This window comes from Acomys minous, assembly GCF_964271855.1.
Source record: "Acomys minous genome assembly, chromosome: 15".
NCBI classification, from domain to species: domain Eukaryota; kingdom Metazoa; phylum Chordata; class Mammalia; order Rodentia; family Muridae; genus Acomys; species Acomys minous.
In genome coordinates, this window is record NC_140497.1 from 89,802,606 (window position 1) to 89,828,322 (window position 25,717).

The 25,717-nt window shown below is 40.8% G+C and overlaps 1 protein-coding gene across 9 annotated transcripts in view; it reads right to left on the bottom strand.

The window, feature by feature from the left end:
* The window catches only part of LOC311584562 (monocarboxylate transporter 2-like), a 205,224-nt gene that overhangs the window by 52,463 nt on the left and 127,044 nt on the right, over positions 1 to 25,717 (bottom strand). For 2 of the 9 annotated variants that reach the window (XM_084759004.1, XM_084759012.1), the window contains exon 1: positions 21,424 to 21,772. The exons of 6 other annotated variants lie outside the window; for them this stretch is intronic. The gene's annotated coding sequence lies outside the window, so the exon portion shown is untranslated. Of the gene's footprint in view, positions 1 to 2,212; positions 2,358 to 21,423; positions 21,773 to 25,717 lie in introns of those variants that run through there. One more of the 9 variants, XM_084759006.1, reaches the window with a different exon arrangement.

A 25,717-nucleotide genomic window follows, 5' to 3' on the forward strand; every position in this document is an offset into this window, starting at 1 on the left:
AGCAAATACTCTGAACTGCTCAGCCATCTCTCCAGCCAGCTCCTATGTGTTTTAAAGTATGTGCTGCTCTGTTCTGGTGTTCTGGCTGTGTGATCAACACCACAAAGTGTGGATCTACAGACACAGTCTGAGAGTCAAGACTGCTGGCCATTCTGCCTCTGTGTCTTGGCTCTTGATTCTCTTTCTCAATGAAGTTTCATAGCATGTGCCTTCATCAGTTTGTGTTCCTTAATGCTGGATGTGGAAAAGCACAATTACCTTCCAGCATCTCCTTAAAATCTCATCTATAACCTGGCAGTAAAGGACACACATGGACCTAACTTGAAGACACAGAGTGTTGGTCAAAGAAGTCTGTCCTTTGAGTGCATTCCAATTCCAGGGACAATTGCTTGGAAATATTTCCCTCCACTATCCTTCCCCCCCCCCCGCCCCCCGCAAAAAAAAATCACTTCCTACCCTTCAGAAAGGATGGTCCATATTCTTTTATCACATGAATGGAAGTAAGCATGCAAATCTCCCTTGGCAAGGTGGGTAATCTCGCTCCTCTTAGTCACCACCATGCAGGCTACTCAAGTGTATATGTACCACCTGATATGGTGGCTCGGGCTTGTAATCCTGCATGCAAGAGGCTGACATAGATCTCAAGTTTGAGGGTCCCCATGGAGCCTGTGTAAAACACTATCTCAAAACCAAATAAAAATATGTCTTTTTGCTATGAGTTCATCTGTTGTCAGTCTCTTCAAGAAAGCTTTTGGGGGTAATGGACAAGAGAAGATTTTTCCTTACCCACACCCTGTATGTCTGCTTAGATGCACATGCAAATTATCCGAAATAACACATAAAAAGCTATTAACTACAGATAGCTTTGGTAAATAGTTCTATATATCTTGTGAGGCTTTAAAATGTTTATAAAATTACATAATAAGTATTTATTATTTTTCTATTATAAGTTTATAACATAAAAGTGCTAAAATATAAAAGTTTAATTCGCACATATAAATTTGTTTCTTTGTGAAATGGTTGTATTCGGTAGCAGGTACTTCTATTTGTATTAAAAAGAGCCTAACCTAGAGGCACAAGTCTGTGTTCCAGTCTGCTCAGAAACTTAAGGCAGAAACATCACATGTTCAAGGCCTGCCACGTCTCTAGAGAGAGTACAATTCCAACATAGTCTACTTGCTGAGGCCCTGTCTCTAATTCAAAGGGAGAGGTAGGGCATTCATATTGTTTTTTCCTAATGTTCCTGTTGTTGGTATTTTTCTAACACTATTTTCACCATGCTGGAGAGAGAAGAGACCTTGATTTTAGGACTCACTAGAAATAAAATAAAAGGTTAAATAAACCTTAGGGACATGTAAAATTCTTAAAGCTTTCTGGAGCAAGGCTATGAAGTCATTTGTACCCTTTCTTCCTCATTCTTAGTGACATTCTCAGAACAACCAATAAGAAAACCTGAATAATGGTTGGGATATTTGGTATCACCCATTCCGCAATTAATATTCAAAGACTTCCTAGCTTTACTATCTCCTTTCCTCTTGCTGTGATAAACACCATAACCAAAACCAATGTGTGGAGGAAAGGGCTTATTTTATCTTAAAGTTTACAGGCTATTGTGAAGGAAATCAGTGCAGGACTCAAGGCAGTATCCTGGAGGCAGGAACTGATGCAGAGGCCATGGAGGAACACTGCTTACCTACTTGATTTCCATGGTTTGCTCATCCTGAGATCTTATCCAACTCTGGACCACCTACCCAGTGGTGGCACTGATCACAGTTTCTGGGTCTTTCGAAATCAACCTTTAATAAATTAAGCACCCCACAGACTTTCCTACAGGCTAGTCTTATAGAAGCAGTTTCTAAATGGAAGTTTTCTCCTACCAGATGAGTTTGGTTTGTATCAACCAAACCAAACAAATCCAAACAAAACAAAACCAACCCAAACAAATAAACAAGAAAAAAACTGACTGGCACACTGACCGTTTAGCTCTTTCTCAGTTTTAAAAGAATTAAATTATTACTGGCTTTAATAGGATTACAAAAAAAAGATCCCTGGATATTTCTAGAAAATTTATGTGTATGGAGAATATTTTTGACTCATTATTATGCTCACTTTTCAAAGATTGAATGCGAAAAGGTCCATATTAATCCCAATCTCAGTAGCAGAAGTTGGAAATAAAGTAAAATCTACTGAAAGCGAGTAGGAGTTACAATACCATTCAAGCAGGACTAAAGTATCACAACAAAGTGAATCAGTGTGGCCAGAGACATGAGGCCACACGGTCTTCCTTGTCACCAAGATGAGCCTCTTCTCACTACTGACTCCTCTAGCCACCTGACAGTGGAATTCTCCTGTGGAACATTGTTCCTTTCAGAAGCATGGACACTTTTAGTTCTATTTATGACACACATATTAGTCATGGGATTCCATAGCTTCTGCCCCTGCCTCCTTTGAGTCAACATGTTAAAAGCATGAGGGAATCAGAGCATCTCAATGGCACCTGGGACACTAGCTGGAAATAACACTAGCTTCTTGATATGTTCTTATGCATTCATTAGATAATAGCTATGAAAATTATATAATAACATGGTACTTATTATACAACAGTCAGTAAAAATAAAGATATAAACCTGTGTCAGCAAGAATACCATAGTAGTGCTATAGTCTATGATGCTCAGGTGAGGCGTGCAAGAAAATTATATTTCATCAAAGTAACTGAGTGTAACTTTTATACAATTATATAACACAAAATACTTTAAGGTAATAGTACACATTTACTTACTTTTTTAGTGTTTAAGATAGAGATGGTGTTAGCCAAATATGATCACTAAGTGAAATAAAGAAGTAAGAATCTATACTTAAGTTAGCTAAATGAAAACTATCTCTTGGCTTTTGTTATTTTTCTGTTTTAGTCATACCTAAGTGAGTTAATACCGTTGAACAATTATAAAAATTTTAAGAAGATGCCTAGAGAATACCATATCAAAACATAGAAATGCAAATAACATTTTCTAATCGGCATCTGGCTATAAATAATGTGTAGTTTTACATGCCACATTATAGATAATTATCACTGAACAGGGCACCTGGCACTTCAACATGCAGATTTTCTTTTACAGAATTATTTGGTAGCTATGGTCCTCATTTTGCAGACACGAAACTAAAACTAAGGACCTAAGTGTATTGTTGTAAGCCATAATATATTCCTTCAGGACCTATTTCACTTTAGAATGAGGCTGTTAAAGAAGGAACCCTCTGCAATCTTCATCTTGGCTTCACTTTCTCCCTCTGTTTGTAGTTTGTCTGGATACAGTATAACTGCCGCTTGACTGTACTTCTGCCCTTCAGCAGTCCAGTGACATGTGTCTCCATCAACTTAAAAAAACAACTCTTAGAAGCATCAATTTTGCAGGGGTGGGGGTGGATGGGGGATGGGGGCATGGGGATGGTTAGGGGGCGTTGGGGAAATATTTTTTGTCTTATTAGTTGATTGGTTTATTATATTTTCTTTTTTTTCTTGTTATGCTTGGGGTTGCTTTGCTTTTGATATACAGAAAGAGAAAGAATATAGTGTTGAGTGGATAGAGAGGTGAAGAGGAGTTGGGAGGAGCTGGAGATATAGAAAAATATAGTAAAAATATGCAAAATTTAAAACAAAACCCCTTAAAATACATATTTATACAAAGGCTGATTTGAACAACAACATAAACAATGGAGATTATATGAATACTGACTATATCTTTGACCATATTTTTTAAATCAGTATTGTTAGTTTATTTTGGTTTCTACTGTACTTAAAGTATGTTTTAATAAAGAATCTTTGTTGGGTGAGGACAATGATGAACAACTAAGAAAAAAGCAGATTAAAATCTATATGTTCAGAAATGTAAAAATTATATACATATAACCATTTTATAATTTCAAAAACTGAATGAAGAAATTAAATGTAGAGTCCTTTTCAGACAATTTAGAACAAGTAATATTTAATCAGGACTGTGATAGAAACCTGTTGAAAGGAATGACTGGGAGATTTGTGGGAACTTAAAGATCTGTTGTCCTTTCTCCACTAGAGATGTTCTTTGGTGTACAGTGGCACCCCATCCCATAGACCTACTGTGTACAGATGTTCTTTGCAGTACAGTGGCACTCCATCCCATAGACCTGCTGTGTACAGATGTTCTTTGCAGTACAGTGGCACTCCATCCCATAGACCTGCTGTGTACAGATGTTCTTTGGTATACAGTGGCACTCCATCCCATAGACCTGCCGTGTACAGATGTTCTTTGGTGTACAGTGGCACTCCATCTCATAGACCTGCTGTGTACAGATGTTCTTTGGTATACAGTGGCACTCCATCCCATAGACCTGCTGTGTACAGATGTTCTTTGGTATACAATGGCACTCCATCCCATAGACCTGCTGTGTACAGATGTTCTTTTTGTACAGTGGCACTCCATCCCATAGACCTGCTATGTACAGATGTTCTTTTTGTACAGTGGCATTCCATCCCATAGACCTACTAAAATTGAAAAGTACCAAGTAGGAAACACTGAGTGCCAACCTTTGCTTAGCAACAGGACACGTGGCAGGGCAGCTTATTCATTCTCATGGCAGGGCACATAACCTGGAGCTGTGTGACTGACCAGCACCATCCAGAACTTACATCATAATCCAGAAATGCCTTTGAGTTCAAAATCACTTTCTATGGAATACGTTCTAATTTTACAGAATCAAATTTTTAAAAAATTGAAAGTAAGCTTAAAAATGTGTTGACACATTTGACTTCATCCATCCTTCCAAACTAACAGCAGATCTCCATTAGCATGGATTCCTGAAAAGGAAAACAGTGGTGAAAGTCAGCTGAGCCCAACAGTAATCATCAGAGGTGATGCTGACAGACAGCCTCCAAGAGACAAGACAGAGAAGCAAAGGTACGTTGTTGTGAGTGCAAGGACATTGGAGTTGCTTTACAGAACAATCTGAGGTTGGGTACAGAAAACAAAGGCTGATATGTGTGATGAGCTGCAAGCATGAGCCATGAGCAAGAAGGCACTGTGAGAGAAGATTAGGAAACGCCAACTTGTTTTAGAAAAGGGAAATACCTGGTAAACCCTTTCTCCTGCGATGACTTGAAAAGTTATTCTGGTCTCCAGGATAAAGGTCAGGAGACATGATGTGGGCAGCTTTAGTTGTAATTACCTGGATTATTCAAATACTTTCAGAAGCGAAAACACCTTAACATATTCAGCCGGCCTACAAACAGAGGCATGAAAAGGCAACTGACATGCATTTACTGACATCAGAATGGACAATCAGGGCACGTCCAAGTTTACTGCTGGAAAAACATACCTGTAATATTACCTTTAAATCCTACTTATTCTTCACTATGAGACTTCATAGGAACAGAACATCTTTGAGTAACTGCTGTCTACAAAAGAACATTGTCACCATCCATCCCATGGGTGCTTTTGTTTCCTTTTGTTTGAAGGGGGCTTATTTTGTATCTTGGACTGCTGGCCTCCGAACCTCTACGTGGCTGAGGATGACCTTGAACTTCTGACTCTCCTACCTGTAGCTCCTGTTAGGATTAAAGTCACCATACTCCCCCTACCCTCGCTTCTTTGGGTTTCTGGAGACCAAACCTAGGGTTTCACAAATGTTAGGAGGCACTCCACCAAGCAAATTTTATATCCAGCCTTGGCTTGTGTTTCAGGTTTGTGTGTTAATTTTCATTACTATGCTAGAAACTTCCATGTTTCACTTGAATGACTCTACTGATGTATCAAAATGGCCTCACAGCTCTTATAGTTTGAGACTACAAATACACACACACACACACACACACACACACACACACACACACACACTAAGAACTCTTGAATGCAGAAGTCTGAAGGTCTAAAAGAACAGATGTGGTAGTCCACATGGCTACTAAGTGACCAACAGGATGGCAGCTCACACAGTGCAGACTGCCCCGTGATGGACAAAGGGGTGGTTTAAAACTCATCTGGTATCAAACTAAACACCATGAAATCTCACCATCTTACTCAATTAAAATAGTATGAAGCTTCCAAAATTTTCCACTAAAATTTTTTTAGAGCATAGCTACAAGTAATTGGAACTGCAGAAAGTGAAATTACAGATAAAAAAAATCTGCATTCCCTTCATGTCAGCTCATTTTAAACCTTGAATCAAGGCTAAGTTAAATGAAAAACAAGATTATCAAGCCAGAGAAAACATCAAAACGTGAGTCTGGTCTTAGCTACTAAGTGACCAACAGGATGGCAGCTGACCAGGCACCAGTGACTAGTTTCCTTAGCTGATATCCATATTATTATTAGAATTATTAAATTGACAAAAAGGTTATTATTTTTCACATACAACATTATGCTTGGGGTGCCTGTATACTGCAGAATCACATTATTTAAACTATTATTTAACAAACAGAAGTATGTTGTGAGAACACCTAAGCATGTTTTATTTTCAATTACAAAAAATTGTTAGGAGGAGGAAGGAGATATGGAGACCAGTGTGTCACCCTCTCATGATGCGAGAAACCCACATTTATAGAATTGAGTCTGTGTAGAGTGACACCCCTCACTCAGAACTCATAGTGTGTGACAGTTAATCTTCACTGTCCACATGACTGGACTTGGAATCCCTGTGGAAACACACCTCTGCATGCGTATGTGAGTGTTTCCAGAAGAGTGAACTGAGGACTGAAAACTGAATATGGGCATCACCACCACATGGGTTGGGGTCTAGGCTGAGCGAAAAGGCAATAGAAAGGAGAAGTGGAGCAGAGCTCCCTGACAAAGGACACAAAGTGACCAGGCACCTGACACAATCCACCTTCCTAGAAGTGACAGACTGCAGGCAAGCCATGAGCAGAAACACACACTCCTTCCTCAAGTGGCTTGGGTGAGCCGTTCTGTCACAGCAGTGCAAAAAGTAAACGGCACAGACTGGCTGCTTGCACTAGCTAGAACCAGAGGATTTAAAAACCGCTTTGAATGGGGTATGCCACCAAGCGTGGAGCAACGCCACTGGGAAGCAACAGGAAGTATCGGAAACGGAAAAAGTCAAATGGATGGTGTGACCCCCAACAGGCAGCAATTTGAAAACTGATTTCCAAAGTGGAAATGCAATGTGAAAGTGCAATGCCCACATAAGGGCAAATGTTAATGACGTGTCGCCATTTGGGCAGGTGACAGTTACACTGGATCTTAACTTCACCATCCATGAAGTGGTAGGCCAAGAGGAAGTGTTTTTCCGAGGTTCCTTTGAGTTCCCTTTGTTTCAGTCTATCACGTTGAAACAGTCTTCCTCCACAGACTTCCGTAGTGTAAAATATAAAGTTGTTCTCAGATCTGAGAAAGGCTACAGCTATTCCAATCCAAACAGTGAACAAATAGATAGTATTTGGACAATTTCTCAATATTCAAAAAAAAAATCTTGTTGAAATGAGAATACTTGGGAAGAATCCCTTTATCTGAGCAGAGCCAGCCTGGCCGAGGCAGTCCAGTCCATGTGCTCCTGAGACTGGCTTCCTTCTTAAAAGAGTACTTAGAATTTTATTTCCATTTTCAAGCCACAATTTAGTTTCCATAACTAAATATGGAACTGATATAGGAGGGAGTGGTTTTCATTAATCAAGTTCAAAATGGAGAAGTATATTTCTAGGCTGTTTAAAAGAAAATGCCCCTAAAACGGAGACAATTTGTCTCAATGCTGCAAATCAATCACTGGAGATATTCCTGAAGATAAAAATTTTAAAAAGCACCACGCATATTATGTCTATATATTCAGTGTTTGAAAGCACTGAAGTCTCTCCTCCTAAACTGCAGCTGTCTGTACATGAATAATTTATACACTGTCAGGAGTCTGTACTGTACAACTAACTAATGACAGTCATGTTAATCTTATTCTGTAAAATGTTTAAAAACTCATGATAATTTGCATCTAAACAGTCACTAAAATACTTGAGAGGTTGTGAAACATGTACAGATTTTATGATACCACATTGGTGGGGACTAGCAATCGCAAACATTCCTACAAAGGAGTAATTAAAGCACAGATGCCTTGCATATACCATCTCTAAAGAAATTTCACATCCACATGCCACTATATTCAGAGCTCTAAAACCTAGCATTTAGCGCTCATGTGTTTTATTAGAGGACTTTCTAATAAGAGGAAGTAAGTTGACCCTCCCCCTTACCCTCTGCCTCACTGTGGCATCATAGCATAGAGGACAAGTGTCATCAGATACCAATACCTTGACCCTAGGGCTTACTAACATCTCCTGTAAGAAAGGAGTCATTATTCTTTATAAGTCACCCAGGCTCAGGTATGTTGTGATAGCATAAAAACAAGGCCAACACAGCTATCCTGAGTTGGGAGCTGAACTAGGTGAACACTATTGACTACCAGGATGTGTTACACCAGGGTGGAAACAGGGAACAGCAAGAGTCACATAGACTGTGTCCTGAGGGAAAGAGAAGACACTACATCAAGACATATGAAGTTGGGTAGAAATGAGAATGAAGAGGCACCGCGCATTTATTCATCTTACAGCCTTGGGAATTCTATTCTGTCTTTTACTCTATCAGCAAGGGGGAAAAAAACTGAGGTAGCCTACATCTTAGAAAAGGAAAAGGTGGAAACGGCTGGAGACAGGGACCATGACAACAAGCCGCTGAGACTCCTCTGCAGTTACGGTCTAGGTGTCACTCACAGGTAGAATTGTTGTCATCTTTCACTGCGGTGTTCTAGAAAAGGCGCTGCACAGCAGCCTTGGGGAAAGGCAGGCAGAGGGCAGATCTAAGCGTTGTTAAGGAAATAGAACCTTACACATCTTTGGGGAGATGGATATTAAAGTAGAGTAGAAAACATAGAGGAGCCAGGCAAATGGCAGACATTTGAAGTTAGGGCTCGGTGAAATCTCCCATTAAGAGAAGGTCAGTTGAAGATGACAGGTTTAACTTGGAATGAGATCCAGTTAGTAGCAACTTTAAAAAAAAACATCACTGACTTTAATAATGAACATTCAAATAGAGACTTAAAGACCATCCCAAAATCTGTGTTATGTGTCCCCAAATATTACCAGCATTGGTGTTAGTATTTCCAGCAGGGCCCTGGGCTGTAGAATACTAATCAGCAGGACTTATCCACTTCCACACACTTTCTTAATGTATTTTTTTATTAGAAAGTACACTGTAGCTCATGAAAAACAAAAATGGAGTTTCTTAAATTCATCTAAGATTCCACTGTAGATTCAGAAGATAAAAGCAATCACATTTTTTTTTTCAAGACAGGGTTTCTCTGTGTAGCCTTGGCTGTCCTGGACTCGCTTTGTATTAAATGCTTCTGCTATGAGAAAGATACTAGTCCTATTAATGACTATGTGAGTGCACATAGTGCTTGTCCAGCATGCACAAAGCCCTAGCCTCCGTGTCCTCCTACACCGTACAAATTGGACATGGAACACACGCTGGCGACCCAGCCCCTGGGAATAGAAGCTTAAAGAAGTCCAAGATCCTCCCTGAGCGCACAGGGAATTCAAGGCCAGCCATGGCTCCACCTGACCTGCTCTCAGAAAGATGGAAGGGAGCAAAGGGGAGGAAGTTGTGAGAAGGAAGAGGAGAAGAGGGAGAGAAGGGGGGAATATGTGCAATAATAAATTAAATTAATGTGGTACATTTCATTTTCTTCATTAAATGTTTTATAATCCAGAGTACTCTAAAGGAGAAAGAGAAAAGAACTTGTTACGTTTTCACTTTGCAGAAATGGCAGTAAGGTTGTGCCTAATTGTCTTTAATAGTCTCCAAGTACATTCCTGGACTTGGATAAATAACAACACATTTCTGGTAACTACTAAATAGCCTTTATATGACTAATATCTCACTGTTGACATACCAAAAAGAGTTAGGAGTTATTCAACTTTCTTTAAGAGAAAGAGATAAAATTATGTCAGTATTCTAAAACACAATTGAAACTGTCTTTTTTATAAAAAAGAAAAAGAAATCTAATTGAAAAACAGTAGCTTAGTCAAACTGCACATGTCATCACTAGAAAAGAAATTTAAGTTTCTAATTCAATTAGTGAATGAGTATAGTAAAATGCTTTTTAAATGAGGCAAATTGTCTTTACCCAGAAGCATAATAAATCAGAAGTAAACTGTCAGCCATTAGTCACTGAGCACATCCACCTGCGGTGCCTCTGCTGTCAACTGAGGCTTGAGGCTTCATCATTTCAGGAACAAGAAAGGCGTGAGTCATCGTTTGCCCAGGAGACACCTGGGCACACATAGTCATACCATTGCCTTCATAAACTTCTGGACAATTTGCCTGAAGCTCAATTGTCAATGAAATAATAGAAATCTTATGTTTGGAACAGCATATGGTGAGGAATATTTACCCTTCATTGTGATTTGATTTTATGGACATGTGCAGTAGGAAATATTATTCAGGATACAAATTTACTGAAATATATAATAGTCTCGAGATGCATTTAATAAGTGGGAGAGTTATAAAAAAACAATGAAAACTTTAGAAATTCTGACCCATATTACATATTTCTTTAGGGTTAACTTTCACTCATTAGTTTGTGTCAAATAAAGCATAATTTGTTAACTTACCGGAGCCTACGACGCAACTGCTACTGCACCCTGTATCCTGTTTATTCAGACTATGGTGCAATTATGCCTGGTTGGAAAACAGAGCAGGCCACACATTTCCCTTACATCGGCCTCTTTTTTTTTTTTTCCTCACATGACTTTATCTTTTAACCTTTTTTAATTGAAAAATAAAATCATTCATATTACATCTCAATTGCTATCCCATCCCATGCATCCTTCCATTCTTCCCTCCCTCCCTCCCGCTTTCACCCCATTCCCCTTCCCTATGACTGTGAACATCGGCCTCTTTAAATAGCTCCCTTTGCCTTTATATTTACTCTGGGGCTTGGCCATGTGATTTCTTTTATTAGCTTCCTTGAGCTGTGGTGACACAGCTCAACAAACTGTTCGGCTTCAACAATGCAAACTGACTTTCTCCCATATCCAGAACCTGGAAACCTAGGTCAGGTTGCCAGTGTGGAAGTCTTCTGGTGAGGGGCATCTCCCTGTGGAATCATCTGTCTTCCATGCCCCTAGGGGAAAAAACTAATGGATGTCATGACCTCCAGAGTCCTTATGAGAGCACTAAGGTCACCAGACCAGAGTCTTCCTTCATGATTTAATCTCCCTCGAAGAGCTTTATCTCCAAGTACCATCATTTAGGGCACCATAGATGTCCACACATGGACATCCAATCCATAGAAATATAGCCCGGGAATGAGGCATGGGCAAATGGGAACTAAGTCAACCACAGGAAAATATTATGATGAGGTTGAGCCTGTTTTCACTTCCCAGGTCTCAAAGGTCTCTTCTGATCCTTGTCACCACCACCCACAGAGGACTCTCAGGTCACCCACTGGTAATAGAACACTCAGAGGCTGGCCCCACAATCATCCTTGCTGACCCAGGCTTGCTAAGGTATGCAAGTAATCCTGAAAAGATCAGCGTTGCCACTTTCTGAGAACATTATGAATTACTATTTCCATACCCTTGGCAGCCCTCCAGCTAGAGTGTCTATGTTCTTTTCTGTCCTGTCACGTGAAAGTTTGGTTTAAGATATCTGGAAACCATATCAATCGCTGTCAAATATGACCCCTCTGTGGGTTGCTAAATTGCCATCCAGATCCTAACTGACTGGATTAATTGTTATGACATATTGGTAACAGGAACACACGCTCCCTAGCTTACTTCTGTCATTCTTCTCTCTTTTTCTCTAATCTCTCACTGTAGCGACTGAAAACATGATATGTGACTTCACCTTCACCTAAGGAGACCTAGCAGCAGCAGAGATAATCTTGGTGCCCTGACACAAAGTATCAACACACTTCTGAGAAGCTGCTGGTCTCATGGCCCGACTGAGCTCACACGGAGGTCAACACTACTTCATATATAATCTGAGCTTCTTGTGCATGGTGAAATGAATGACAGGTCACCTTGGGTAGTTCTATTACTAACATTCTTCCCACGAAAGAAGCCTCCATTATATCATTTCATTCACAAGAATTATTAGGTCAGCCTCTACCAGAAGGAGTTGGGTTGGTAGTACTAAGCCTACAGTCCCAGCAGCTCTGTCTTCACTATGTGTACAGTTGCTTTGGAGAGAACAAGTAAGTTAAAGCAACATTATAAGTCTCTCTAGGAGCTTATCTCAGCTTAAGCATTCGGAACCATCACAAATAGAAAATGGCTTTGGTGCAGTGGTTCTTATACGTCCTGATGCTGGACCCTTGAGTACAGTTCCTCCTGTTGTGGTGACCCTCAGCCGTAAAATTATCTTGTTGCTTCATCATAACTTTAATTTTGCTAGTGTTACGAATCCCTATGTAAATATCTGATATGCAAGCCCTGTGAAAGGCTTGGTTTTCTCCAAAAGGGATTGAGATGCACAGGTTGAGAAACCACTGCCCTGGTGGCTCCTTCCTTAGTTCTATAATACTATGTAAGTACTTCATACTTCAGTGCACAGGAGAAAAGTTATCTCAGTACACAAGTGGAGTGTGTCGAGCACTAAGACAAATGCCACAAGAGCTAATTTTCTCATCAAACTCTGGCTGAGGCAAGCTGGTCTTCTGTAAGACACCTATATAGAGCCCAGTGGATCATGATTACATTTTGGCTGAATCTTAAATGCTAATCGTGGTTTGCTAAGATGAAGAGATGAAAGAAAACAATCCTACATGCACACCTCCTAAGTTTCTTGCACGAGAGGTTATGTTATCCATGGATGCATTGGCCTCCCTCTACCAATTAGTCAGGAGTGGTGCCCAACAAATATTGCCACAAAGTCCAGGGAGATGAACGGCTCTCGGAGAGACTGACACAAAAGAGCAGACAGTTTCATTTTTTTAAAAAAAGCTGGTCAATCTTCTATATTAGGTCTGTAAAAAATCAACCTTGTGATTTTCCATTATCTTTGCCAATTTCCTCTTGGCTTTTTATGAGAAAGGTACTCAGTATGTCTATGGCTTTTCAAATATACTAAGGAGAAGAAAATGAGTTAAATATTGATGCAAATTATTTGCTAGCAAAAGCTAAATATACTAGGGATTGAAAGTGAAAGAAATTATTTTCACTAATGTTATGGTTTAGACCTTGAGATCCTTCAATGCTTCACATGTGGAAGGTTTAGTTTCCAGGTCAAGAGACTGTGGGACAGCCATGGGACTGTAGGAGACAAAGCCTAATAGAAGACCATTAACCTACTGAGAACATCTTAAAGAGGGTACTGGAATTAAGCTACTTCCTTTTGCTCCCCTCTCTCTCTCTCTCTCTGTCTCTCTCTCTGTCTCTCTGTCTCTGTCTCTCTCTCTCTCTCTCTCTCTCTCTCTCTCTCTCTCTCTCTCTCTCTCTCTCTCTCTCTCTCCTCCTTGCTGCCCACCCCTCGGCCCACTTCCCAATTTCTCCTTCCTAGAAACAACAGAGTTACCTGCACGATGTTTCCTGCCATAATTTTCTTCCTCAACTGAAGCCAAAAATAATGGTACCAAGAAACCATGAACAGAAACCTCTAAAGCCACAAGTACAGAGGAATCCTTCCTACTCTAAGTATTTTACGCCGGTGGCATAACCTGCAGGATGCACGGTGTATGAGTGACACACTGAGCCACCGTCCTGAGGCAGCACTGAACTGGGCTCAGCATTGGGGAATTCTCAGATCCAGGCTTTATTCCGTATATACTGATTGGCATGTGTCCTGGTATACCTTTGAACTAGGCTCAGGAAATGACAAAAATCTACTTGCCAGTTACTATCAGAAAGAACAGCTCAACATGAACTTTTCCAATACCAGTTTGTCGATACCAACTCACAAGTTTTGGCAAATAGCCTTCTATACTCAGAAGGAAAATGCTAAAACTCCTCTTCAACACATCGACTTCATTGTAGGTGGGGATGTTAAGCAGCAAAGCCACTCTGACAGGTCTCTTACAGGGCTCTACACCCTGAGTCCCCTAAAAGCCTTCTAAGTTTTATAATAAAGGTGATAGAAAGGAGTAAGTTCTGCCGGCAAAATATCTCAAGTCAGAATCAAGGTTTTTTATGTTTTATGATACAGAAGCCCCACAGCTTCATTAAGGCTTTGATTCAAATAACTGAATAAATCCAAAAATCTGGCTGAATCAAATTTGTCGCCAAGTATGCAAGCAGAATCATCTCTGTAGAAATGTACAAATTCCGTCCAGGTAAAAGTACAAACACAATCTTCAAAGTTATTTTTTTTAATGTAAAACTGTTATTTTGTCAGACCACACAACTAGGATTCAAATCAGTTCTATCCAATAGGAACACAGAAAACTGTAGTGCCAACCACTGCAGATTTGGTCCATCTGGGTTTACTCAGGATCAGCCTCCAGACCAGGGAAATCTACAGACGTAAGGAAAATGAGAGCCAAGCAGAGAAAGCCAAATTAAGTGGCAATGGGCATCTCTACCACACAAACACAGAGTGTAGACAGTGCTGTGAATGCACGCTGCCAGGGAGGCTCCCCATGCGAGACAGAAGATCAAAAAGACTGCTAGTGATACAAGCCTAGTGCCCACACACCATTGCTTCCCACGGCCCCAGGCCCTCGTGATTGATGAAAATAAGTTTGTAGTCAGAAACACACAGGACAATTAGAAACAAAACAAAACACTCCAGCCAAGAGAACATAGGCAGGGCTCTGGATGGAAAACAGAGTGAGTAATGCCTGTATTTCCACAACTCCAAACAAGTACATGACCTAGCGCATGTGATCTCTTCCTAAGCTTAAAAAAAAAAAAAGTCTGTGATTCAAAACTGTGAGTAGCCTACAACTGCTCCAGATGTTCATGTTGGTGCTGAGGGACTGCTTCCAGCATAATGTGCACAGTATGAAAGAACAGAAACACCTCATATGGGTCTTGACAGAGGAACAGAGAAGGTCCACATACTCATGAGGTGGAATCTACAGGAGTTAAATGGATGAGCCACAGCATCGAGTCTCAGAAGTGGAATCTGTCTAAAGCTACTGACTGAGCCTCCCACCCACCCATTTAGAATAGCTATTACGTAATGATTGAAATCAGAGACTAACAAAGACTGGAGGAGGGCGGGGCGGTGGTGGTGCACACCTTTAATCCCAGCAGTTGGGAGGCAGAGGCAGGTGGATTGCTGTGAGTTCGAGGCCAGCCTGGTCTACAAAATGAGTCCAGGACAGTCAAGGCTATTTGGGGGGGGGGGGGAGGGAAGACTGGAAGAGTATCAAATGACAATGTGAAATAAAACAGCCCACTCCATACCGTAGAACCAACCGAAGGGTCTCACAAAAGGAAAAGTAGATATATACATATAATTCACCTCCCCAATTTGATAGCGTGCAGCTGAGGGCAATGAAGCCAGCATGTCAAAGACACAGCTGCACACCAGTGCAGTTAGGCCACAGAAAAGCATGAAATCCTGCCATCTACATTAAGTTAACTAAAGTGTTCAGGAAAGGAACATATGCCCTGCACTCCCACATGCCTTTGCAAGCTAAAAATGTGAACCTCACAGTACAATAGTGATTTGGTTAGATAAGGTGCGGAGGTGGAGGGACTAGAATCCAGGGTGAGGAAATATACTGAAATCACTACTGTTGTAATTAATGTGTTAATAAACACAAATTAAAAGTAATTAGGGTGGGAAGGATAGCTCAGTCAGTAAAGCTCTTGCCTTGCAAGTTTGAAGACCTAAGTTTAATTCCCAAATCCACCAGGAGTGGTTGTATGTGGACTTGATAGTCAGAGGAGTCCAAGAGATTCCAAAAACATTATAAGTGCTTGCTGTTTCCCTTGGCTTCTCTGGGAAAGGTGCAAGATAAATCCTTAGTGCTGAAGATACGATGCAATACAGATGCAGAGCCCAGAGGCTTCCGAGCTGGAACTGACCTGAAAGAGTTCTCCCTGGAGACTAGATTCCGTGGTACCAAAAGGCACCATGCAAGCATCCAAAACAGGCAAAGTTGCAAACAGTCCTATCCAGCTATGAAAGCTAGGAATCATAAGTACCAGCATGGCACAATAAGTAATTCCCAGTGTAGTAGTGGCACACGTACCTTGAGGTAACTCTAATTAGACTTAAGACACCTTCCGCAAGCGGGAATCCAGGCCTGGTACAGAGCACCTAGCCAACTACCCGGGGCTAGTGAAGCAGTAGATCTTAGAGCAACGGCTGTGTTACTAATCAGCGTAATCCCTGGCTGCGTTAGAAATACTTGTCCTTATAACCACAAAGTAGTCCTTATCACTCAAGGACATTTCTCTTTGGAACAGAAGGAGGCCATGACAGAAAACCACAACCAATTAAAATGCAGAGATCTGAAGACCAGTTCCCGGTGATACATCAACAACATTAACTCCTGCACATAAGGCTCAGGGATGATTGTGGACTAGGAGACAGAAAGAGTTTACTGTGAGAGTGTAGTCTCCTAGTACTGCCAGAAGCCACACCCACAAAGGCTCACCAACAGGACTTGCTACTCATGAGCTGAACAGGGAGTCACCAATAGAGATGCTGACATGCGCATAGGCAAAGCTGAAGAGGCCTCAACTACAGGCACCTAAGGGATGCTGAGACTGGGAGAAATAGTCTTCCCCAGGGAGGAGCACACCAATTGATTATCCAATACCAAATAGTCCGCTCTGAAAAATTATATATATATATATATATATATATATATATATATATATATATATATATATATATATAATAATGCTTTTCAGACTCAGCAGCTTGTATTTACGCATTAAGGAATATATATATTCCTTAATATTATATAATATTAATATTATCAAATGAATAAAATTATTATGTTGCATTAATACAATCTATTGCATATTACATGTATATTATATAATATATTAATATACTAAAATATATTTATTAATGCAATAACAATAATAATGCAACAACAATTAACAAAAAGAAGCCATAAATTTAAAAGAGAGCAAGGAGGAATACACAGGAAACTTAAATGAGAAGAAAGGAAAAAGTATGAAATTATATTACATTACAACCTTAACAAATTTAAAAGACAACAAATGTATTACCTGAAATTCTAAAAGAATAAAACAAATGAGAAAAAAAAACATCCAAAGAAATGTATAGAGGACCCTCTTGTCTGAGGACTTTGAGTCCCTTGAATTGCAAAGACGGGTGAAATTATTCCAACATCAGAAACATTGCCAACCTGCCTTGACAGCTACAACAAAAACAAAAGGGCAAACAAACAAAAACCTAAAAGCAGAACTCTGAGCGTAGAACCAAGGCCGCAGGTCCAGAGGTCCAGGCCTCTGTGTTTGAGAGACAAGAACCATACGCAGCAATGATGGGGCAGACCTGAGTCCAAGAACAGAAGAAACGGGGCTGACATCCAGAGTTTAAGGAGGCACAGAACTGAGGCCTGGGGCTTAGCAAGGCAGAAAGGCTGAGACCCTGGGCTGAGGCCCCTGTGGCAGGATCAAAAGACAGTGTCTCAAGGCGGCACATATAGAACATGCTGGAATTTGCTTTACTATGCTATGAATTTGATTTACCACAAGTGAAAACTTTATTTTCTTCCTCTCCTCCTTCTTCTTCTTCTCCTTCTTCTTCTTCTTCTTCTTCTTCTTCTTCTTCTTCTTCTTCTTCTTCTTCTTCTTCTTTTCTCTCTCTTGTTCTCTCTCTCTCTCTCTCTCTCTCTCTCTCTTTCTCTCTTCCTATTTTGTAATGAAATCTGAATTTATTTTCTCTCTCCCTGTCTTAGCTTGGAATTAATGAGACTGGTTTCCAGGTTTCAGAGGTCCACAGGGGAGAAGAGTTCTATTCTGGAGCATGGCTCTATTTCATGGCTCTCATCTATTTCTATAGGACACAGACCAAGAGTTGATGCTGCAAGTGCAGGTATTTGAGATGCTAGGATGTGGTGAACATACATGGTAGGTGGGAGCATCAAGGTCAGGCTTGACTGACTGCATACATCCCTGAAAAGAAGCTTTGATTTCCCATCATTCGCAATAGGACACTGTTTGGAAACAAAGTACATTAGTAAACTTTCTAAAAGAAAAAAAACAACCAAATAATCAATTTACAATGTCAGGATGCATATCTTGGCTAAGAGTTTGAGATGTGCTGGACCATGATAAGTTTGCTCTGCTGTCGGGCTTATAGCAGGGCATCATGTATGGCAGAAGGAAACTACCCACTGTTGGCTGGGGAGGTAAAGCCAGGAAGAAGAAGGGGCTTAGACCTCACTGTCCTCTTAAGGGCATGTCTTCCACACCAAACCCCTCCCACTGACCCACCCCTTCTAAAGCTTCCACTGCCTCTCAAAGAGCCACATGAGAACCAAGCTTCTAACACATGGGACTCTGAGAGACAGTCTAGATCCGAATTCTAATATAATGCTTCAGACGTGCCAACGGGTATGCTGGCTCCCAAGGTGGCACGAAGGGTGTCCTCATAAGAAGGTATCTGTGAAGACTGAGGGACATCCTGGCATGACACTGCCACACGTCAAGCAAAGCCTGCATCAGGCAAGAACTGGAAAAGGCAAGAAAGCACAGCTCGGCCTCTGCCCTGCCTTATTTCAGACTTGCAGGATCCAAATGGAACGAGAGTAATTTTGATTGGGTCTAAACCACCCAGCCGGTGGAGCTTGTTAGGGCAGACCCAGGAATGCGGAGAAGGATTTGCACTGCACAGCAGGCCCATGGCTCTGTGAATTGCCCTGCTTGCTACACTGCGCCAAATAAAACAAGCATAAGGACTACTATGCCCCCCACTTAGAGTTCACATAATGGGGGAGCCTCACAGTCATGTGATTCGCCCATGATCTGAAAAGCCGGTGGATGTCAAACCATCCTTCATGACATTGATCCCTCTCGCTTCTCCTTCTCCTTCTCCTTCTCCTTCTCCTTCTCCTTCTCCTTCTCCTTCTTCTTCTTCTTCTTCTTCTTCTTCTTCTTTTTAACAGCATTTGAAGTTTTATGTGTCTCTGCATTACTTAATGTCTATCAGGACCTTGAAACACTTCAACAGAGTATAATTCAATTTATCTGTGTCTAATAACGGGCTAAAGAAACAGAGATAAGTTTTTTTTTTTAATGGCAACTTGACTTATAAATTTGTGAGGAGAAACTGAGCAGTCAACGTCAGGAGGCTCAGTGCATCAGAGTAGAACGTCATGGTTTTGTGTTAATTGAAGAGTACACACTAGAACTATAATGCGAAATCTGCATATATACAATGTAAAACAAGCAGAAAAACAAGAACCAAAACCAACACCCCCCCCCCCCCGCGGGAAAAAAAAAAGACAACAACAACAACAACAAAACTAACCTCAGGCTGGGGATGTGGCCAGTGGGTGATAGCGCTTGATGTGCAAGCGTGAGGACCTGAGTTCAAATCCCCAGAATTCATGTTAAAACCAGGTATGGCTATGTGGCTGTAATCTTGGTATTGAAAGGTAGAGACAAGAGGAGGAGTCTAAGCGGTGGCTGTCCAGGCAGCCTAGTTGAAATGGTAAACTTCCGGTTCAGCAAAAGACAATGTCTTGGGACAAAATGGCAGGTGAGGTCAAGGGAGAAACCCTATAACCCTGCCCTTGCTTCTACACACATGAATACGAATGTGTACATGCATGCAGCAAACATTCCACACTACACACGAATTATTGGTCACACACAAACATATAACACGCACACACACACACATACACACACACACACACACACACATACACACATCATCTTAGAATCTAAAATGTTCTACCGTATCGTTGCAAAGGATCACTCTTTTCCTGATATGTGAATAACTTTAAACTTTATATGAATATTCATATGTTACTATGTACTTTGATTTTTAACATTATCTTAAATTTCCTTAATTAAAGAACTTTCAGCCACCTGAAAACTTATAAATTACAAACTTCGCAATATTGTTTTTTATGTGCAACAAAATAAGTGGCGATATTCTTATCCTTAACTTTGAGAAACTCCTCTTGTAAGGAGAACTGAAGTGCACTTATGCAAATACACTACACATAAGATCAAGTTTTACAAGTCAAACTGGTAAACAAATTTACGGTGCCAAAGGTGAACTGGAATATATAACTGGCCCCCTGCAAATAAATGCTTGGCCAGCTCTGCTCCAAAATGAAAATTAGCTAGGGAATAAAATATGATTTCTCTTTCAAAACCAGCAGGAGTGCAGACGAATAAGCCTTCAACTCTACTTGTCACCCACAACCGGAGGCATCGCTCTAGTCCCAGCGTTGCCCATAATGCTCCTAAGCCCCTTCTCTGGACCCTGTTTCTTGTGTATAAAACGGATGTTTGCTGTGTTACTACCAGCTCTACATTTCAATTGCAAAATCATCAATCATTGTCTGACACTTAATTTCAGCTGGGGAAGAAATATCAATGTAACTACATACACAGCATTGCCAAAATATCTAGCTGTTGAAGCTATTCAAAGCTCATGTGGCTTGAGTCTAAATCCAACCAACACAAGTTTCCTTGGCCTGGGAATTTGGTTGAATCAGGAGCCCAGTGGGCAGACAGTTCAGAAAGAAACAAAGACTTTCTGCTAATTTCTCTAATGTGTGTTCCTGTGATGGAGCACCGAGCCCTTACTGAAGGACACTTTATGAAGAATTAACAGTTCTGAAGATATACAGAGTATGTACTGACAGCTTCAGGAGCTAGCTTTCAGCATGAACATTTAATGACCAAGGCCTTTAGTTACAACAATACATTCCAGAGGTACCACACAAAATATAACTGTAGAATATAACCCTCACCTTCCACCATACCAACTTACCTAAGTTGCAAACTAAAAATAATACTGTTTATTTTACTACTTTCCATTAAATCACACATATTTATAAGATGTAACAACATAGAAGAGAAAAAGGACACTTTATTGTTGGATAACTTAAGGTACATATAAAATTTTAGTGAGTAAAGAACTACCCCAATTTTTAAAACTATCAATGAGTTAAAACCTTTCCTCCAAATCAAAACTTGGCAGGCTACATAAAATGAGGTATTCTATTAAATAATTCTGGTTAATTCATCTTTCAGCCAGGAGGGCTAAGAACCAAAATAGTAAATTTTATAGAACATTTAACAGTTCTCTCTGCTACCACAAGCACACACTCTCTCATCGGCTTTCACTCAGTCCATTTCAGAAATTACATACTTTTCCATGAGGCAACACTTAGGAGTTTGAACTCTACTCTCAATAAACTTAAAACATGAAACCGAATGGAAAGAGCCATGCCGGTAATCTACCAGAGCCAACAGGAGCAGAGTTTGTAGAAATGTGTAGTTACCTGGAGAGAGCCAGAAAAGCTGCACTAGCCGCTTGTTTGGGACTCAGAGCCGAGAACAAGAAGGATTGACCGTTAACTTTTGGCCAGAAGCAAAGTTGCAGACAGCTCTGCAGAGGCCCAGTCTCTGCTCTCCCTTCCTTCTCTCCTCTCTGATAGGGGAAAGGTAGTTCCCTCTCTCTTCTTGAGCAACTTGCTTTGACATGCGCAATTAGTTCACAAGTCTCACAGTGTAATGTAAATGGGGCTTTAATTATATCCAGGGTAACAGAAGGTGACCTGGTCTGGAGTCTGGATTGCTGCATTTCATCTTCTAGTTTTCCTTCTCTGTACTTGAAGTAGACACATTTTCAACGGTTATTTTTTTCCCCCATCATGTAATGTGATATCATATCCGGAAGACACTGCAGGAGCCCTCGTGGGTTAAGGCAGTGTGATGGACAGTAAGGAAGAGGTCAAGGTCACAGAGTTTGGTTTTGTCGCCCGCAATGGACTTCAGGTTTCTCTCCTGGATTGTTCTCCACCTTCGTGTTGTATTGAGACAAGGGCTCCTCTCTGCCCCTGAAGCTCATGGATTCAGCAGGACCAATGCGACCTTCCGAGCGCCACCTCATCAGTGCAATGGTGACAGGAGCACGCTGTCACTCTAGGTGCTTTACACTGGTGCTGTGGACACATGCGGCAGGCAATTCACCGGCAGCCGTCTCTGCTGCTCTTGGGAGGGATTTTGCCAAACAGTTTGCATTTGTTACCTCATTCTCAAAACAATATAAAATAGTCACTGTGTAAACATTTTAAGCACTGAAATACGGAAGTAAAACGCTCCAGTGACTTTTGTAAGGTCCTAGTGTTGGGGATAGCAGATTTTCAAAAATATATCTGAGGTCCATGTTCCTCTCTACTGGACAGCAGGTTAATTGAAGGGGCTGAAGAGCTAATTGTAAGTCTGACAGATCCTAGAGTCACCTGGGAGAGGGCACCTGGGCGAGCCTGTGGGGATTATCTTGATTATATTCATTCAGGTTGGGATGTGCCTCAGGAAGAGGATCCTGTAGCCAGGAGTGAGTAGGGGAGCACCGACATGTTAGCATTCCTTGCTCTCAGCCACTCGCTGAGGACAGATGTGATGTGAGTAGCTCCCTCAAGCTCCTGCCTCTGTGACTTCCCTGCCCAGGTGGATGATAACCTGAATTATGAGTCAGAGTGAAACCTTCCTCCCTGAAATTCCTGTGGTCAGCATAGTAGTCTATCACAGGAACAGGCGAAGAAACTAAGATGAAATCCATGGCTTCCCAAGGGAAGGATTCATTTCTCTAGGACTGAGTACCAGATATCATCAGCCAGTTACAAAATCTGCTTCTCAAAGATTTTAATGACGTGTATAATAATTATAATGACTCATCCCATAGGAGAGAGCCAACTCCTGATGCTATTAATGATATTCTTCTATGCTTCCAGACAGGAGCCTAGCGTAACTTTCCTCTGAGAGGATCCACCCAAGAGCAGTGGAAACAGATGCAGAAACCCACAGCTGGTCATTTGGCTCAGGAGTATTGTGGAAGAGGTGGGGGAAAGGATAGAGGGAGTCTGAGGGAAGAAGAAATCCACGGGAAGACCAAGAGAGGATCATGGGACCTCACAGAGACTGAACCAACAACCAAAGAGCATACATGGACTGGACCTATGTAGCTGAAGGGCAGCCTCCTCTTCGTGAGGCCAGCCTAGCACTTAGAACAAAGGCTGTCTCTGGCATGGACTCTGTTGCCTGCTTTTGGAGCCCTCTCCCCTAGCTGGGCTGCCTTGCTGGGCCTCAGGGGAATAGGATGTGCTTAGTTCTGATGCAACTGGATGTGCTGGGGTAGGTTGGGGGGAGGGCTCCCCTTTTCTGAGAAGGAGGAGGGAAGGAGAAGAGGGTGAAGGGTAGGACCAGGAGGAGAGGTGAGAGGGGCCTGTATTAAGGATATAATAATCAAAAACTAATTATAATGACCCAATGACCAAGTAACAAGGGCAATTCTCTCTAGAAATTCTCTCCAATTTATTGATCAAATGCAGTAATTCCTTTTTCCAAAGTACCCGGTATGTTTCTGCTTCTTCTATGAAAATCTTGAGTTAAAAGCTAAAATGGAATAGAAGCAGAAGGAAATTCTTTCCTTATACAGATATAGGCAAACAGTGAGGTTTGGAAACGGTGACAAATTATAGTATGGGTCGTCCCACTACACAGTAACGCCTGGCACTCTAGAGGTGATGACATTTTTACAGAAACTTCTCAGAGGCATCTCTGTCCCAACAAAGCTCAGCATTTAGCAAGGAGAGAGTGAGCATCAGTGGACAGAGGACAGCAACTCAGCTTAAGGACCTTAGCAGCTTTATTTATTTGATGTCTTCCTTCCATCAAATACAAGGCCTGTTCTAATGGGCCAAGCACAGCAGGTTGGTGCTAAGCAGAGAAATGGAAAGCAGGGCACCACCGCCTCCACCAGAGTCACTTGACTTCTACTGGGTAAGGAAGGATTAAGGTGAGGGAAAGAAAGTCATTATCTCACAACTGAACTGGCCTGCTTGGGAATGTGTTTGATTGTGTTTGTAATCTCGCCTCGAAAATAGTGCACTATCATGAAGATCCCACACAACACTGCTTTTTGACTTTCACTCTGGTCTGGTGGGGACCAGTAAAGAAGCTTAGACCAGAAAACAAGGCCTCTTGTATAACTTTTTACACTATTCGGGGTTCAGAACATTTATTTGAGCTAGAATTATTATGTAGGACAAGTGACCAAGCAATTAAAATTTAACTCTACTTTGCACTCTCCAGGCTTCCTCAGTTTCTTTCAAAAATAAAATATTAAAGAATAAATGCTACGAAAGTCCATTTTGTCTGTTGAAATGGTGGCCATGCACTCAGTCTTATAATCAGAAAAAACCATTAATGTTACTAAAATAAGCACTATTAATTTTACCATGATTGTGTACTTTATTAAGCTTCTACATGTAGAATATTTTGTTTCAATATAACAAGGTATTCTAAGTCAACTAAAGCCAAGTGCTTATCTTTGATATGTCAAAATATGGAGGTAGTTAATAAGAAGGGAGAAATGATGTAAATACAGTGTAATCTTAAAAATAGAAAAACTGTAATCAATAGACAACTTCACAACATCTGTATGATTGTACAGAATATGGGCAATATATTTTGTGCCTTTAACATCTTTTGTTTACTGCTGTTCCAATATTAAGTCCCTAAAATTTCTATGTGTTGGTTAAAATTATATTGTTAGTTTACTGAGCATGCTACATAAGGTTACAGAGCTCAAGCGATGTATTAACAATTTGCTTTACAAATACATAAATTTTCATGCAAGGTATTATTTATTCCTTTTTTGCATTTTAAATATCCACTTGTAGCAATTCTACCAAAAACTAAATTTATCTAGAAATTAAGTTGAGAAGTAACGTTTGCTGTAGTTGAAAAAATTAGCAAATGAAACTAGCTGGACTCACCACACAGATTGGATAGTGAGCCCAGGGCTCAATACACGTGACAAGTATTACGCCACTAAGCCACCCAAGCTCCCCCTTCCTTCTTCTTTATTTTTTAACTAAAAGGAAATAGACAATATGCAAAGGACAAAGAAAGTACATACTTGTAGTTGTACAAGCAATTCTGCAGGATATGAGATAAAGACAGATATGTTGTCTACATGTGCCTCTAAGAAGGATGAGTGCAAACAAGCCTTGCTCTGTTCCCTGAGCCCTGGGGAGGACCAGGGCAGGAGGTGACTTAACCTTTGCCAAGGTTACATGTTCTCAAGAGTAATTTCAGCGCTGCGCTCATAAAAAGGGTTGCTCCTACAGAACCTCAAGTTCTTACTATTCTTCAGTCAGTTGGGGACAAGAAAAAGAGGAAAGAGGAAATACAGTCTTAGCAGAAGATCCCGACGAATAGCACGTGCAATCCTGGAATGTGTCACTGGTTCCATGCTTGGATCATGGCAGTAAGTTCTTGGTGATAGATTTGTTTATAATCTTATTCCCAAGATTCATGTAGTCTTGCGCAATTCCCTTGTGAGGTCTTGATGTTGTTCACATTATGACTAAAAGTTAGAAACTGGATTAATGAGGAAAAACTCATACTTTTCACCTGATTAAAAAGCCTAATTACCAAAAAAAAAAAAAAAAGCCTAATTACTTATAAAGAATAATAAGCCCAGGTATATATTATAGAAGAGAAATAGAAAGAAGACAGTTGAAAAGCAAACAAACAAAAAATAACAACAAATGCCTACCACCATGA